The sequence below is a fragment of the Oncorhynchus mykiss genome, chromosome 24, assembly GCF_057628025.1.
Source record: "Oncorhynchus mykiss isolate SJ-2025 chromosome 24, ASM5762802v1, whole genome shotgun sequence".
NCBI classification, from domain to species: domain Eukaryota; kingdom Metazoa; phylum Chordata; class Actinopteri; order Salmoniformes; family Salmonidae; genus Oncorhynchus; species Oncorhynchus mykiss.
In genome coordinates this window covers 9,981,784-9,998,246 of record NC_143045.1, presented here as the reverse complement: position 1 = coordinate 9,998,246, position 16,463 = coordinate 9,981,784, and the positions used below count along the sequence as shown (strand labels likewise).

At 41.2% G+C, this 16,463-nt stretch overlaps 1 protein-coding gene across 3 annotated transcripts in view; it reads right to left on the bottom strand.

The window, feature by feature from the left end:
• Nucleotides 1–16,463, bottom strand: part of lsamp (limbic system associated membrane protein) — a 1,014,422-nt gene that overhangs the window by 110,443 nt on the left and 887,516 nt on the right. The gene's annotated exons all lie outside the window — the stretch shown is intronic.

Here is a 16,463-nt window from a genome sequence, read left to right as displayed (position 1 = left end):
TGAAAAAAATAAGTTGTGTAAAAAAAAATATTTAAAAATTAAAAAAATTGAAAAGTGATGCGAACATATGTATTCACCCCCTTTGCTATGAAGCACCCTAGATAAGATCTAGTGCAACCAATTACCTTCATAAGTCACATAATTAGTTAAATAAAGTCCACCTGTGTGCAATCTAAGTTTCACATGATCTCAGTGTATATATATATATATACATATATATATATATATATATATATATATATATATATATTACACACACACACTGAGATCATGTGACAGATCATGTGAAACTTAGATATATATATATAAACTTAGATCATGTGAAACTTAGATATATATATATATATATATATATATATACACACACACACACCTGTTATGGAAGGCCCCAGAGTCAACACCACTAAGCAAGGGGGACCACCAAGCAAGTGGCACCATGAAGTCCAAGGAACTCTCCAAACAGGTCAGGGGCAAAGTTGTGGAGAAGTACAGATCAGGGTTGGGTTATAAAAAATATCTGAAACTTTGAACATCCCACAGAGCACCATTAAATCCATTATTAAAAAATGGAAAGAAAGCACCAAAAAAAACCTGCCATGAGTGGGCCGCCCACCAAAACTCACGGACCAGGCAAGGAGGGCATTAATCAGAGAGGCAACAAAGAGACCAAAGATTACCCTGAAGGGGCTGCAAAGCTCCACAGCGGAGATAGGAGTATCTGTCCATAAGACCACTTTAAGCCGTTCACTACACAGAGCTGGGCTTTACGCAAGAGTGGCCAGAAAAAAGCCATTGGTTAAAGAAAAAAATAAGCAAACATGTTTAGTGTTCGCCAAAAGGCATGTTGGAGACTCCCCAAACATATGGAAGAAGGTACTCTGGTCAGATGAGACTATAATTGAGCTTTTCGCCATCACGGAACATGCTATGTCTGGAGCAAACCCAAACACCCCGAGAAATCCATCCCCACAGTGAAGCATGGTGGTGGCAGCATCATGCTGAGGGGATGTTTATCATCGGTAGGGACTGGGAAACTGGTCAGACTTGAAGGAATGATGGATGACGCTAAATACAGGGAAATTCTTGAGGGAAACCTGTTTCAAGCGAATTGAGACTGGGACGGAGGTTCACCTTCCAGCAGGACAATGACCCTAAGCATTCGAGTGGTTTAAAGGGAAACATTTAAAGGGCTTGGAATGACCTAGTCAAAGCCCAGACCTCAATCCAATTGAGAATCTGTGGTATGACTTAAAGATTGCTGTACACCAGCGGAAACCATCCAACTTGAAGGAGCTGGAGCAGTTTTGCCTTGAAGAATGGGCAAAAATCCCAGTGGCTAGATGTGCCAAGCTTATGGAGACATACCCCAAGAGACATGCAGTTGTAATTGCTGCAAAAGGTGGCTGGCTCTACAATGTATTGGCTGGAGGATTGAATAGTTATGCATGCTCAAGTTTTTTTGTTTTATTTCTTGTTTGTTTCACAATAAAAATATGTTGCTTGTTGGCCCAACGCTCTATTAAGACACGTTATGTTGGGGTTTCCTTTGGGGGGGAAGGGTGAATAGTTCTGCACTCTCAAGTTTTCCGTTTTTTTGTCTTATTTCTTGTTTGTTTCACAATAAAACATATTTTCCATCTTCAAAGTGGTAGGCATGTTGTGTAAATCAAATGATACAAGCCCCCCCCAAAAAAAATATATTTTAATTACAGGTTATAAGGCAACAAAATAGGAAAAATGCCAAGATGGGTGAATACTTTCGCAAGCCACTGTATATTCACCTCAGGACCTCCTTGGCTATTAGCCGCTGTACATTTCTGGCTGTTTGACAATGATCAGTGTGTCCTTCTCTAACCCTAGCTTCATCTCAAACAAAGAACTGCTTCCTTGACTGGGGAACAGATAACAGATAACACCATTTGCTTTCTGGTGCTTGTGATTGTCCAGCGTTTCAAGAAATACAGTACAGTAGGTGTGACGTAGGCCTACTGTATACTTACCATTCTGAAGACATGCTACAATACCTTTCAATTGTGAACTCACATTACGATCATATTATTAGATATGTTAAAATTGTATACTGGAATCTCGGTTTGCCTTATCCTTTACAATGGCTATCATAACCATCAATACCCCACCGTTTTCTCTTGTCCATGTATTCCGACACAAGAAATGTTTACGGAGACCACTGAAGATTATATTGATTGACAATCACAGCAGTGAGTTAGGAGACTATTCATAATAACATGTGATAATCCTCAGAATAAACGCACAAATAATAAAAGAGACTGGACGGAATTACATCATACTCCTTTGCCATGATTCTCATTCCAAAGCACTTTGGTGAATTGTTAAGCTACAGCTGCTTAAGAAGAGAACAATTAGCGTCAGGCTGTATTTCACTCTTCCTTTCTGACATGAGCTATTATCGCACATCAATTTAGCACTTAAGATAAACAAGGACAAATTTGAGAGAAAAAACATTGTAACTCAAACAATAGCAAAATAACAAGGGGAGGGGATCTGTTTCTACAGTGTAAAGGATCTGCCTATGTGGCGAGAATCGCGATAAGCAAAGTTGTTTTTTTATTTGTTGAAAAGCCTACTGTTTGAAAAGGGAATTATACACACTTTGAACAATGGATTGTGATGAGCAACTTCAGTGCTTCCGTCTTCTTAGGCCTAAGCATTGTTTTTCTAGCGCTTGGCTTCGATGCTGGAAAAACAGGCCCTTATTAGAACCTGCTGCATAGCATGAAATATGAACAGTCGACTATGAAAGTGTAAAAGGGAGACTATCTCTGAGGATAATTTTTTCACGTTAACAATTGATACAATTTACTATACAGTGGCTTCATAAAGTATTCCTACCCCTTGACCTATTCCACATTTGGTTGTATTACAGCCTGAATTCAAAATGTATTAAATCTATTACATGAAATGAAATATACATGAAAATGTTTTTTTTAGACATTTGATCTAATTTCTTGAAAATGAAATACAGAAATATCCCATTTATATAAGTATTCACAACCCTGAGTCGATACGTTGTAGAAGCACACTGGAAGTGATTACAGCTGTGAGTCTTTCTGGGTAAGTCTCGAAGAGCTTTCCACACTTGGATTGTGCAAGATTTGCCCATTATTATTTTCAGAATTCTTCACGCTAACCATCATCAGGTCTTGCCATAGATCTTCAAGCAGATTTATGTCAAAACTGTAAAATTAATATTCACTGTCTTCTTGGTAAGCAAGTATAGATTTGGCCTTATGTTTTAGGTTATTATCCTGCTGAAAGGTGAATTCATCTCCCAGTGTCTGGTGGAAAGCAGACTAAACTAGGTTTTCCTCTAAGATTTTGCTTGTGCTTAGCTCCATTCTGTTTCTTATTTATCCTGAAAAACTCCCCAATACTTAACAATTACACGCATACCCATAACATGATGCAGCCACCACTATGCTTGAAAATATACAGAGTGGTACTCCGTTATGTGCTATATTGGATTCGCTCCAAACATAACACTTTGTATTCAGGACAAAAAGTGAATTGCTTTGCCACATTTGAAGCAGTATTACTTTAGTGCCTAGATGCAAACGTGATGCCAGATTCTTTGGTAGGCATTGGAAAACCTCCCTGGTCTTTGTAGTTGAATCTGTGTTTGAAATTCACTGCTCGACTGAGGGACCTTACAGATAATTGTATGTGTGGGTTACAGAGACGAGGTAGTCATTCAAAAATCACGTTAAACATTATTATTGCACACAAAATTATTCCATGAAACTTATTATGTGAATTGTTTAGCACGTTCTACTCCTGAACTTATTTAGCCTTGCCATAACAAAGGGGTTGAATACATATTGACTCAATGCATTTCAGTTTTTCATCTGATGTTGTACTACAGTGACCCCCGAGTTGGGGTTTCTGGGGCAAAAAGAAAACATACACTAGCCACTGGCTGCTGACCTCGACGGAGGTCAGTAACCGTACCTCGATGGATGAAACGTGGAAGTCGCCAGACTACAGAGCACCAGATGACATGCTGGGTGCAACTATGTGCAATTTTCCTAAATTACATAGAGAAGAATATCCTCCATGTATTTTTAGAGAAATTAATGGTAAGACACTTTCCTGGTCTACCTGTTTTCACTAGAGCAGTGTAATATTCAGTGATTTCATCACAAACATCAAACAATATAGTCTTCAACCACATAAGATTCCTCTCCGAATTGGAAGCCAATACTATGATCAGGGGCATAACCTCCAATCGTCAGCTCTACCAGGTTCAAGAGGTCATGTCTCTATTCCCTCTAGTCTATAGGGTCATGATGACTTGGATATCATGGTAGCAATGTGTATTAGAATACACTCACATTGCTTAGGTTGGAATTTCCTCTGTATATACACAAGCAACATAGTCCCATTTGAATATGTCAAAATGGTGTCATTTAACTGAACTAACACGTTACTTGAAGTGACATATTACTTTTATGTAACTATGGTGACATACTTTTGGTCATGTAGGGTATGTGGACACCAGCTTGTCGAACATCTCATTCCAAAATCATGGGCAATAATATGGAGTTGGTCCCCCCTTTGCTGCTATACCAGCCTCCTCTCATCTCGGAAGGCTTTCCACTAGATGGTAGAACATTGCTGCAGAGACTTGCTTCCATTCAGCCACAAGTGCATTAGTGAGTTCGGGCACTGATGTTGGACGATTAGGCCTGGCTTGCAGTTGGTGTTCCAATTCATCCCAAAAGTGTTCGATGAGGTTGAATTCAGGGCTTTGTGCAGGCCAGTTAAGTTCTTCCACCCCGATCTCGACAAACACTTTCTGTATGGACCTCACTTTGTGCACGGGGGCATTGTCCTGCTGAAACAGGAAAGGGCCTTCCCCAAACTGTGCCACAAAGTTGGAAGCACAGAATTGTCTAGAATGTCATTGTATGCCGTAGCGTTAAGATTTCCCTTCACTGGAACTAAGGGGCCTAGCCTGAACCATGAAAAACAGCCCCAGACCATTATTCCTCCTGCACCAAACGTTACAGTTGGCACTATGCATTGGGGCAGGTTACGTTCTCCTGGCATCCGGGAAACACAGATTTGTCCATTGGACTGCCAGATGTTGAAGCAGGATTCATCACTCCAGAGAACGCGTTCCCACTGCTCCAGAGTCCAATGGTGGCGAGCTTTACATCACTCCAGCCGACGCTTGGCATTGCACATGTAATCTTAGGCTTGTGTGCGACTGCTCGACCATGGAAACCCAATTCATGAAGCTACTGACAAACAGATCTTGTGCTGACGTTGCTTCCAGAGGTGGTTTGGAACTTGGTAATGAGGGTTTTTATGCGCTAAACACTTCAGCACTCAGTGGTCCCGTTCTGTAAGCTTGTGTGGCCTACCACTTCACGGCTGAGCCGTTGTTGCTCCTAGACGTTTCCACTTCACAATAACAGCACTTACAGTTAATCGGGGAAGCTATAGCAGGGAAATAAATTGATAAACTGACTTGTGGCAAGGTGGCATCCTATGACGGTGCCACGTTGAAAGTTACTGAGCACTTCAGTAAGGCCATTCTACTGCCAATGTTTGTCAATGCAGACTGCATGTCTGTGTGCTCGATTTCATACACCTGTCAACAACGGGTGTGGCTTAAATAGCTCAATCCACACATTTTTAGTGGTGTACACATACTTTTATATATACAGTGCCTTGCGAAAGTATTCGGCCCCCTTGAACTTTGCGACCTTTTGCCACATTTCAGGCTTCAAACATAAAGATATAAAACTGTATTTTTTTGTGAAGAATCAACAACAAGTGGGACACAATCATGAAGTGGAACGACATTTATTGGATATTTCAAACGTTTTTTAACAAATCAAAAACGGAAAAATTGGGCGTGCAAAATTATTCAGCCCCTTTACTTTCAGTGCAGCAAACTCTCTCCAGAAGTTCAGTGAGGATCTCTGAATGATCCAATGTTGACCTAAATGACTAATGATGATAAATACAATCCACCTGTGTGTAATCAAGTCTCCGTATAAATGCACCTGCACTGTGATAGTCTCAGAGGTCCGTTAAAAGCGCAGAGAGCATCATGAAGAACAAGGAACACACCAGGCAGGTCCGAGATACTGTTGTGAAGAAGTTTAAAGCCGGATTTGGATACAAAAAGATTTCCCAAGCTTTAAACATCCCAAGGAGCACTGTGCAAGCGATAATATTAAAATGGAAGGAGTATCAGACCACTGCAAATCTACCAAGACCTGGCCGTCCCTCTAAACTTTCAGCTCATACAAGGAGAAGACTGATCAGAGATGCAGCCCATGATCACTCTGGATGAACTGCAGAGATCTACAGCTGAGGTGGGAGACTCTGTCCATAGGACAACAATCAGTCGTATATTGCACAAATCTGGCCTTTATGGAAGAGTGGCAAGACGAAAGCCATTTCTTAAAGATTTCCATAAAAAGTGTAGTTTAAAGTTTGCCACAAGCCACCTGGGAGACACACAAAACATATGGAAGAAGGTGCTCTGGTCAGATGAAACCAAAATTGAACTTTTTGGCAACAATGCAAAACGTTATGTTTGGCGTAAAAGCAACACAGCTGAACACACCATCCCCACTGTCAAACATGGTGGTGGCAGCATCATGGTTTGGGCCTGCTTTTCTTCAGCAGGGACAGGGAAGATGGTTAAAATTGATGGGAAGATGGATGGAGCCAAATACAGGACCATTCTGGAAGAAAACCTGATGGAGTCTGCAAAATACTTGAGACTGGGACGGAGATTTGTCTTCCAACAAGACAATGATCCAAAACCTCACTGAACTCGAGCTGTTTTGCAAGGAGGAATGGGAAAAAAATTCAGTCTCTCGATGTGCAAAACTGATAGAGACATACCCCAAGCGACTTACAGCTGTAATCGCAGCAAAAGGTGGCGCTACAAAGTATTAACTTAAGGGGGCTGAATAATTTTGCACGCCCAATTTTTCAGTTTTTGATTTGTTAAAAAAGTTTGAAATATCCAATAAATGTCGTTCCACTTCATGATTGTGTCCCACTTGTTGTTGATTCTTCACAAAAAAATACAGTTTTATATCTTTATGTTTGAAGCCTGAAATGTGGCAAAAGGTTGCAAAGTTCAAGGGGGCCGAATACTTTCGCAAGGCTTGCCATAAAAAAGGGGTTAAATACTGATTGACTTAAGACATTCACACTTTTACTTTTTAATTCATTTGAAAACATTTCTAAAAAGATAATTCCACTTTGACATTCTGGGGTATTGTGTGTAGGCCCGTGACACAAAATCTCAATTTAATCCATTTTAAATTCAGGGTGTAACACAAAAAAATGTGAATACTTTCCAAAGGAACTGTAGATTTGGGGGAGTAACTGAACGAGACTGCCACACATATCAAAGAACTTCAGATTCTGTGCTCGCAGAAAATTGTACATTCAAATATGCCAAACATCTCAACATATGGCCTCTTATTTTCCAACGTGGTTCAGAGCTTTTCGTATTATTCTGTACGTAAATCAGAGACACTCCATTTAGTATGATACGTTATGTTTTATATTGGTATGTATTAACTTGTGGATGTTCATTATCCATTTCATATGATATTTTATGAATTACAATTCGTACGATATCTTACGAATTACAATTTGTTGTGGCTTATGCTAAGTGGCTAGGTGGCTAATGCTAACATTAGCTAGCTGGATAACGTTAGCTCAGCAGGGGTTAAAATGAGGGGTTAGAATTAAGGTTAGGGTTAGGAGTTAGGTTAAAGGGTTATGGTTAGGGGAAGGGTTAGCTATCATGCTCGGTAGTTTCAAAGTAGCTAAAAAGTAGTTGCAAAGTTGCTAACCCACAGCCTTTACAATAATATTACATTATTTAGATACTTTTAATAATACAAATATTTTAAACACTGCTTAGTAATCAATAACCACTGGTTCTAGTATGTCGTTAACACTACAAGAAGTTGAGTTGGGGCTGCTTTTTTCATGATTTGACCTATTGCTATGCCTGCATAGCACCCAAACTATTAGCAAGATAAAGGACATAGCTGTTTTCTTTTTATTCTTCACATAAAAAGCAATTCTCAGGTGGAGGTCCTTGTGCTGAAATGGCTGTGATATTACAGAGCAGAACGTTATTTTATCTGCCTGGGATGAGGTCACAAAAATGTGTGTCAACATGCTCCATGATTATAACATCACATAACATCAATATGACCCCTTGACTTTCTCCACATTTTGTTACGTTACAGCCATATTCTAAAATTGATTCAATTGTTTATTTCCCTCATCAACCTCATACCCCGTAATGAAAAAGCAAAATCTGTTTTTTAGAAATGTTGGCAAACATAAAACTGAACTATCACATTTCCATAAGTATTCAGACCCTATACTCGGCACTTTGTTGAAGCACCTTTGGCAGCAATTACAGCCTTGAGTCTTCTTGGGTATGACGCTACAAGCTTGGCACACCTGTATTTGGGGAGTTTCTCCCATTCTTCTCTGCAGATCCTCTCAAGCTCTCTCAGGTTGGATGGGGATCGTTGCTGCACAGCTATTTTCAGGTCTCTCCAGAGATGTTCTATCGGGTTCAAGTCCAGGCTCTGGCTGGGCCACTCAAGGACATTCAGAGACTTGTCCCGAAGCAACTTCTGCATTGTCTTGGCTGTGTGCATAGGGTCATTGTCCTGTTAGAAGGTGAGCATTCACCCCAGTCTGAGGTCCTGACCACTCTGGAGCATGTTTTCATCAAGTACTTTGCGTGGTTCATCTCTCCCTTGATCCTGACTAGTCTCCCAGTCACTGCCGCTGAAAAACGTCCCCACAGCATGCTGCTGCAACCACCATGCTTCACTGTAGGGATGGTGCCAGGTTTCCTCCAGAAGTGACACTTGGCATTCAGGCCGAAGAGTTCAATCTTGGTTTCATAAGACCAGAGAATCTTGTTTCTCATGGTCTGAGAGTCCTATATGAGCATTTTGGCAAACTCCAAGTGGGCTGTCATATGTATTTTACTGAGGAGTTGTTTCCGTCTGGCCACTCTACCATAAAGGCCTGATTGGCGGAGAGCTGCAGAGATGGTTGTCCTTCTGGAAGGTTCTCCCATCTCCACGGAGGAACTCTGGAGCTCTATCAGAGTGACCATTGGGTTATTGGTCACCTCCCTGACCAAGGCCCTTCTCCATTGCTCGATTGCTCAGTTTGGCCGGGCGGCCAGCTCCAGAAAGAGTCTCGTGGTTCTAATAAGTGGAGGCCACTGTATTCTTGGGGACCTTCAATGCTGCAGAAATGTTTTGATTCCCTTCCCCAGATCTGTGCCTCGACACAATCATGTCTCGGAGTTCTATGGACAATTCCTTTGACCTCATGGCTTGTTTTTTTGCTCTGACATGCACTGTCAACTGTGGGACCTTATATAGACAGGTGTGTGCCTTTCCAAATCATGTCCAATCAACTGAATTTCCCACAGGTGAACTCCACTCGAGTTGTAGAAACATCTCAAGGATGATCGATGGAAACAGGATGCACCTGAGCTCAATTTCGAGTCTCGTAGCAAAGGGTCTGAGTAGTTACGTAAATAAGGTATTTCTGTTTAGAAACATTTCTAGAAACCTGTTTTTGCTTTGTCATTATGGGGGTATTGTGTGTAGATTGATGAGCAAATTGTTTAATTAAAACCATTTTAGAGCAAGGCTGTAATGTAACAAAATGTGGAAAGAGTCAAGGGGTCAGAAGATTTTCCGAATGCATTGTTTACATCTACCTACTGTATATTTCCAGTGTGTTGGCCAATGCAGAACCATAACAAATATGTATTCTGTATACTGGGCCAATGTTGTTGAAAACATTAGAGCTGCATATTAGATGTATTATGTTCATGCTGAAGTTTGACAGTTACATTAAAAGTAAAGCAGCATAGGGATTTCTGAATAGCTGTTTTGATTGCGTTGTTCTCCACCACCAACACATCAGCTACCTGTCTATCTTCTCTTCTACCCACAGTATATACAGTAGCTGCCATGACTGAAACTCTCACATTCACACCTTGGTTTTCCAACACAGAGGTCAGCAGCTGTGTTACTTTTACAATTACACCTCACACTTTGCTGAACTCACACAATTATTCATGGAAAGAACCACAAAGTGCTTGAATTAATTTGCCCTCTGTGAGCTATATATCAATATATACCTAGCACCGAGCACATAGGTATAGATGCATTATAATCAAATGGCATATGTCTGCATAAGCCTAGGGGTACATTTGAGCTTATCTGAGAAAATGTGAATATGCGACTAGATTTTGCATCCGAGTTTAAAATGTAACATCGATATGCAACTGGAATAATGTCTGTGTGAAGTATATGGATTTATGTAATGCCTGTGGGGGTTACTGATGTAAACGTCTAAACAACAGTGTCATGAAAAGTCTTATTTAAAGATTTGTTCAGAGTTAGTAGAAGATAATGGTTAATGTATAGTACGCAGAAGAGTATCTGTCATGGAGGTCCTGAATGAGTACATTTTCAATAAATGTGCTCAATAAAAAATACAATTTACAGGAAACATTTCTGTAAGATTGACTGATAATACAAGGAAAGATTGTCAGAGGCCCCTATACAACCATAAACACAGAGGCTGACTCAAACACACTGTGTGACTGACCTCAAATCCCTGTTGAACTTATATCCGGCTTGTCCTTCTTACTGGAACATCTTTCAAAATAAGCTATTATTGCTGAATACAAAATAATTGTGATGTAGTGCAGCCATGAAAAATGAAACATCCTGGGTATAATCTTGGATTTAACTATCGAGTAAATCCCTCCATGGAGAGTGGTGCAATCTTCATGGGTGCCGTATTAATGTCGGCGAAGCAACTGAAGGATCGGTCAACAATTATTTTCCCTGGAACTATCCATTAAATCATCAGCTTGTTTTTTTAAGAACTACTCTTTAAGCAAGTAATAGCAGAGCTACATTCCATGCACCCTTATGAAACATATTTAGTGAATCTCAGGTAATCAATTAGATACTAAAAGTGCCTCAAGGCTACTTAACCTTCCTGTGCACACCTAAGCTGAGAATGAGCACGCAGCTCTGTTACTTGGAACCCAAGGTGTTAAATATGTATTTAAGAGAGTGCTGCAGATTTTCAGATCTCTCACCTTCCCTCTTTACATAAACCCATGTGTCTATAAATGTGGAGGGGTGTTGGTTAACCCTTTCACTGCCCGTTCATTATGGAACACTATGCAGGCCTGAAAAGGTTATCTCAACGGCCATTGTAATTGTGGTCAATGTTCTTCTCCGATCCCACTGCTGTGACCCCAACAACACGTTTGTCAACAGCGAATTCCACGACAGTGTGGGCTTTGTGTCTCTGGAGCCATTCACGTTCCTACCAATGAGCTGGAGCCATTCCTGTTTGTGCAGAGACATTCCTTTCCTTCCTTGCATATTAATAAGTTCATTCACTACCTCATCAGCAGTCGAGCCTTCCTAACAGCTACATCACAGTGCTCCGCCTCTTCTCCGAGAATCTAATGTCAGTTCAGCCATCCTATAATCATGTCAGCACTGATTAGACCAAATAAGATGGAACTTCACACTCTGTGAAATGTATCTTAAAACGCTATAATTGTATACCTCTTAAAGTACTCCAGTTATTCACATCAGCAGACATGAATGTATTTGTAGAGGCGAGATTGGTATATTTTGCTTTATTTTACCCAGTGCTTAGAGTGGTGAGTACAATCTGACTGCTGGGAATAGAGATCTACTGACATCATAGTAAAGGGAAAGATAAGGCAAAAGGAAGCCAGTAGTAGTTGTTGCATGGGATCTGCTATTGACATCTGCAGCTTTGTACGGACAGATATGAAGTTTAAAGTGTGGGTAAATGTGATGCGTGCGCAATGTGGAAAATGTCCAAACTCATCGATAGTGTCTCAGTATCATCACTTGATTGAAAAACGTACAACATAGAAAGTTATCACTTCTCCTCAGGCTGACGACGAGGCAAAAAAAAGCAGAGGGTATTTCTTGTATCAGACAGGGACGGCCAATCCAAATTTCCCCTCATCGATATGGCCTCTTATTTAATTGTTCTGACAACTGGGTTTAATGACTTGGTTTATGGCCAGTCAGACAGCGTGACTCCACTTAGCCTCGTCCGTAATGGGCCTAATACTGCCATTTCTTTCCCTCTGTCATAGTGGCTGTGCAGCGCCATCCCTCATGGTCTGTCACACAGGGCCAGGCGGGCGAGGGAGGCGAAGCGCTCAGGAGGGGCCACTGAGGACACATAGAGAGGGAACATTGTTTATCCACATTAATTGAGATAGCCGTCTAGTTCAGAGAGAAGGCCAGGCCATTTCAGACCTGTGGGAAAGTTGGAAATGCACTCCAGGCTACATAACACCTGATCCTGCATAACCATCGCACTGGGGACGACATTACCTGCGATACATGTGTAGCCAAAGCAGGACAACATGTCAAGTTTGTCATTGTCTTTTCACATGATGTTCCTCGTTGTCCACCACTGCATTTTGAAAACCATACAAACGAAGGGTGTTTTTTTTAAGGAAGAATAATCTAAGAGTAATGTGTGACACATTGTGTAGCTACAATCAAATTAATCTGGCACTGTCCATTGTGCCGCTTGTCTGTGAGAACTTCTTCGAGGTCACTGGATAAACGTTCCACTGTGGGGGATGAGCGGCGGTATCTCCGTATCTCAGGACTTCCTCTCAGAGCCAGCCCCACTGTGTTCACTTTCTTTCATTCAGGGCAGCTTCCCTAGCTGCAAAAGACAGGCCGTCTTCCGATTCAACTTCTTTTCCAGGAAAGGATGAGTCAGCAGAAAAGAGGATGACAGGAGGACTCCACTCCTCTTTTGGTCACCAAAATGAGCTAGACAAATTGGTCGCCAATGGTATCTCATTCAGGATGGAATAATGGTACGAGAGAAGGAAAGATATTAAAACAGCACCGTGTGACAAAGATAGTAACACAACGAAAGGTCTACTGAACAACATGTATAAGATGATTGTACTCTCCCCTCCCAGGCAGGTAGCCTAGTGGTTAGAGCATTGGACTAGTAACCAAAACTAATAACCGACAGGTTGCAAGATCGAATCCCCAAGCCGACGAGGTAAAAATCTGTTGTTCTGTCCCTGAACAAGGCAGTTAACCCACTGTTCCTATGCCGTCATTGAAAATAAAAATTTGTTCTTAACTAACATGCCTAGTCAAATAAAGGTCAAATTAAATATAAATGTTGAGAGACAAAATGAGGGTATTTTATTACCATAAGTGTGTAGGAGGCCAAAGAGGAAATTAATTTTTTCTCGCTGGAACAATCTAGAGATCTACAGATGTAGGATCTTAATTTGAGCCAGTTTGCTACAGCAGGAACATAACCCTGCAGAAACAAGATATGTGAATTAGTATGTGGATTATAATTTATAGACATATTTGTAGGGGTTGATACATTTTTCGTTAGGGTAAATCAAGTCTGACATTTCAGTGGAAATTACAAACTTTAGAAGCCTTTTAAAAACTCAAATACACTACAAGTCTGCATTTCCTGCTTTGCCGGAAAATGATCAGGAAAGAAAGAGTGGTCAAATTAAGATCCTACATCTGTAATATGGTCATTAGTCAATGTGCTAGGCAGATGACCCCACCAGCTGAGCTGTAGTGCATATTACAGCCACCATTTGATCAATAATATTTTCATGATTGTGTTTCCAGGATTCTCTCTCACTCAGAGGGGTGTCCTATTTTGCTAGAATGGTTTGCCTGCGGGTCAACAATCTGTACATCTCTCATCATAAGGGATTTGTCTTCTTAAACCCAACAGTTCGCTCGTTCTGTTCTACCCTGAGTGCGATTCGCTCATGTGTTCAACAGCAGATAAATTAATTAACATAATTAACATTAAAAAAAATAAAAACGTATATTTCTCCTCTTTCAAACACTTAACAAGGGCATGGCTGTAATTAATTGTGCCTGAGGTTGGAGGCTCCAGCGAATCTGAGAGTGTCAATACGGGCCCCAGCCTGTCGTGTAATAAGCTGACATAGTTACGTTTTGTAATTGGCTGGTGTAGTCAAGCGACAAGGGCAGGCCGGATGGAGGCGCTGACCGTGGCAAATTAAAGAGGGTGGTTAAGATTGATCACTGAAAACTCACTACAGTTCTCATAATGACCCAAAAGGATTACTTTATGTCAGGGATAATCAGGAGAAATGCATAATTGCCGCCTTTCATGATATCTGTCTGTACTGTATTTGGATTAGTAAAAAGAAACTGTAAGAAACTATTTATCCACTGGTGACAAAAAAAAACAAAAGACACAAAAGGTGTGTCTTCAATGAGTGTTACTTTCACCTTCTGTGCTGTCTCCAATGTCAACTATCTGGATGCAGTGTCTCGCTATACTCTTCCACCAGCTCAACACCAGCAGAATATACTGTGCAGCATAACAGGACAGTGTCTATTGTCAGGATGAAGACATCATTTGAGTCCGTCCCCTCAGGACTCCTCCTGGTATCGACAGCTTGCACAAGCACACTAGTTTCCTCTAATTGGAATAGTGATCTACATATAAACAGGTAACAAATTGCTACAAATGACGTGTTAAGTGTGTGTGCATAATGCAAGGTGGAGTCCTGTTCAAACAAATTGGGCCCAAATAGCTCCTGAAGCACAGATTGTGGCTATTCTCTCCGGGACAAGATGTGAGAAGGAGTGGCCCAATTACTTCAACAGACAGGGAGGGGAGTGATGAGTCTTGGAGGGGGTCACCTGGTGTGCATAATAATGATCTACCGTTCCCACTCTCATGAAGGTGTCCTGGTTCTCTTGCGTTTTGCACACGTTCATTGGCCTTTCGACTTGGAAGAGCTGCCATAGCAAATAACTTCCTTGTCTGACTCTTGGCTCGCTGCTGCGTGACAAACAACGTAATGCATAGAGCGTAATGAGTGTGATTTCTAAGCACAGCTAATTGGCAAACCTGTCTCCCAGTCTCATCATTAGATCCATTATGCAAGTGTATGTGTAGTTAGTTTCTAAGGATGTGGTGGACTTGGGTAGCAAACACTAATCAATGAAGGGTAAGTATTGGAGCGGTCGGTTGTAGGGGCTGTACTTTGTTCTGGCACTCTTTAATTTCCTCAACACCCCATTAAAAAATGATCTGTGTTTTGGTTTCATGTTCAAACCTTTGTGTCATTGATGATGAAATGCCCTGTGATATATATATATAGTCATAATCCTGTGCCCTTCAGTCCCTCTTATAAATCTAAATGAGGGAGGGTGGTGTCACCGCGGTTGAAGGAGCTGCGTATATAAAAGAGTAATGATAGTTGTATAAACATGGCCACTTTCTGACATGGGGGTAGCTAAAATTAATTCCACCCCCCCCCCCCCCAAAAAAAAAAGAAAATGACTATCATCCAGACTGACACTGATGAATCCCACAACATTTGTCACTGAGGCTGAGAGTGTCCTAAAATGTGCACCGTACTTCAGATCAGACATAGTGTTGTGACTATTTAAAACATCATAAATGCCCCTTAAACTAACGGGGTTGTGCACATTCAAAAATTTAATAACTTTATTTTTCCCATGAGGGAACTCCTTGTCTGGGCCCCATTGGCACTACAGAGATCTATGGAGAGGGCTCAGAACATCAGTATGGCATGTGCAAAGAGACAGATTAACCTTGTTTATCCCACCTCTCCCTTCTGTGTGTCGCTATGTGATTCTCTAGAGTGCGTTTAGAATTTATGAAAATTGACTCCACATCTTTACAGCAGATGCTCTCACTTGGCATGGAAAATCTGTTCATTAGTTATTTAATTCAAAAAGCTGGATATACTGGGCTTTTAATTAATCAGAGAAGGATAGAGAGAGAGAGAGAGAGAGAGAGAGAGAGAGAGAGAGAGAGAGAGAGAGAGAGAGAGAGAGAGAGAGAGAGAGAGAGAGAGAGAGAGAGAGAGAGAGAGAGAGAGAGAGAGAGAGAGAGAGAGAGAGAGAGAGAGAGAGAGAGAGAGAGAGAGAGAGAGAGAGAGAGAGAGAGAGAGAGAGAGAGAGAGAGAGAGAGAGAGAGAGAGAGAGAGAGAGAGAGAGAGAGAGAGAGAGAGAGAGAGAGAGAGAGAGAGAGAGAGAGAGAGAGAGAGAGAGAGAGAGAGAGAGAGAGAGAGAGAGAGACACAGCATCACTATCAAGGTATTTTCTCTGTTGAATACCACTGAGATGGCTGGAATTGGAAATATGACCTGTCTCTCCACTATAGGTGGCTTAGTGTACCAGCACCTATGGGGTTAATAGTATGCCTAACACTGGCCACAGCTTGACTAAGCATTAGCAAAAAACAAATGCACCACATTATAGGAGCCCCTGTTATGAGGCAATAAAAGTTCAATC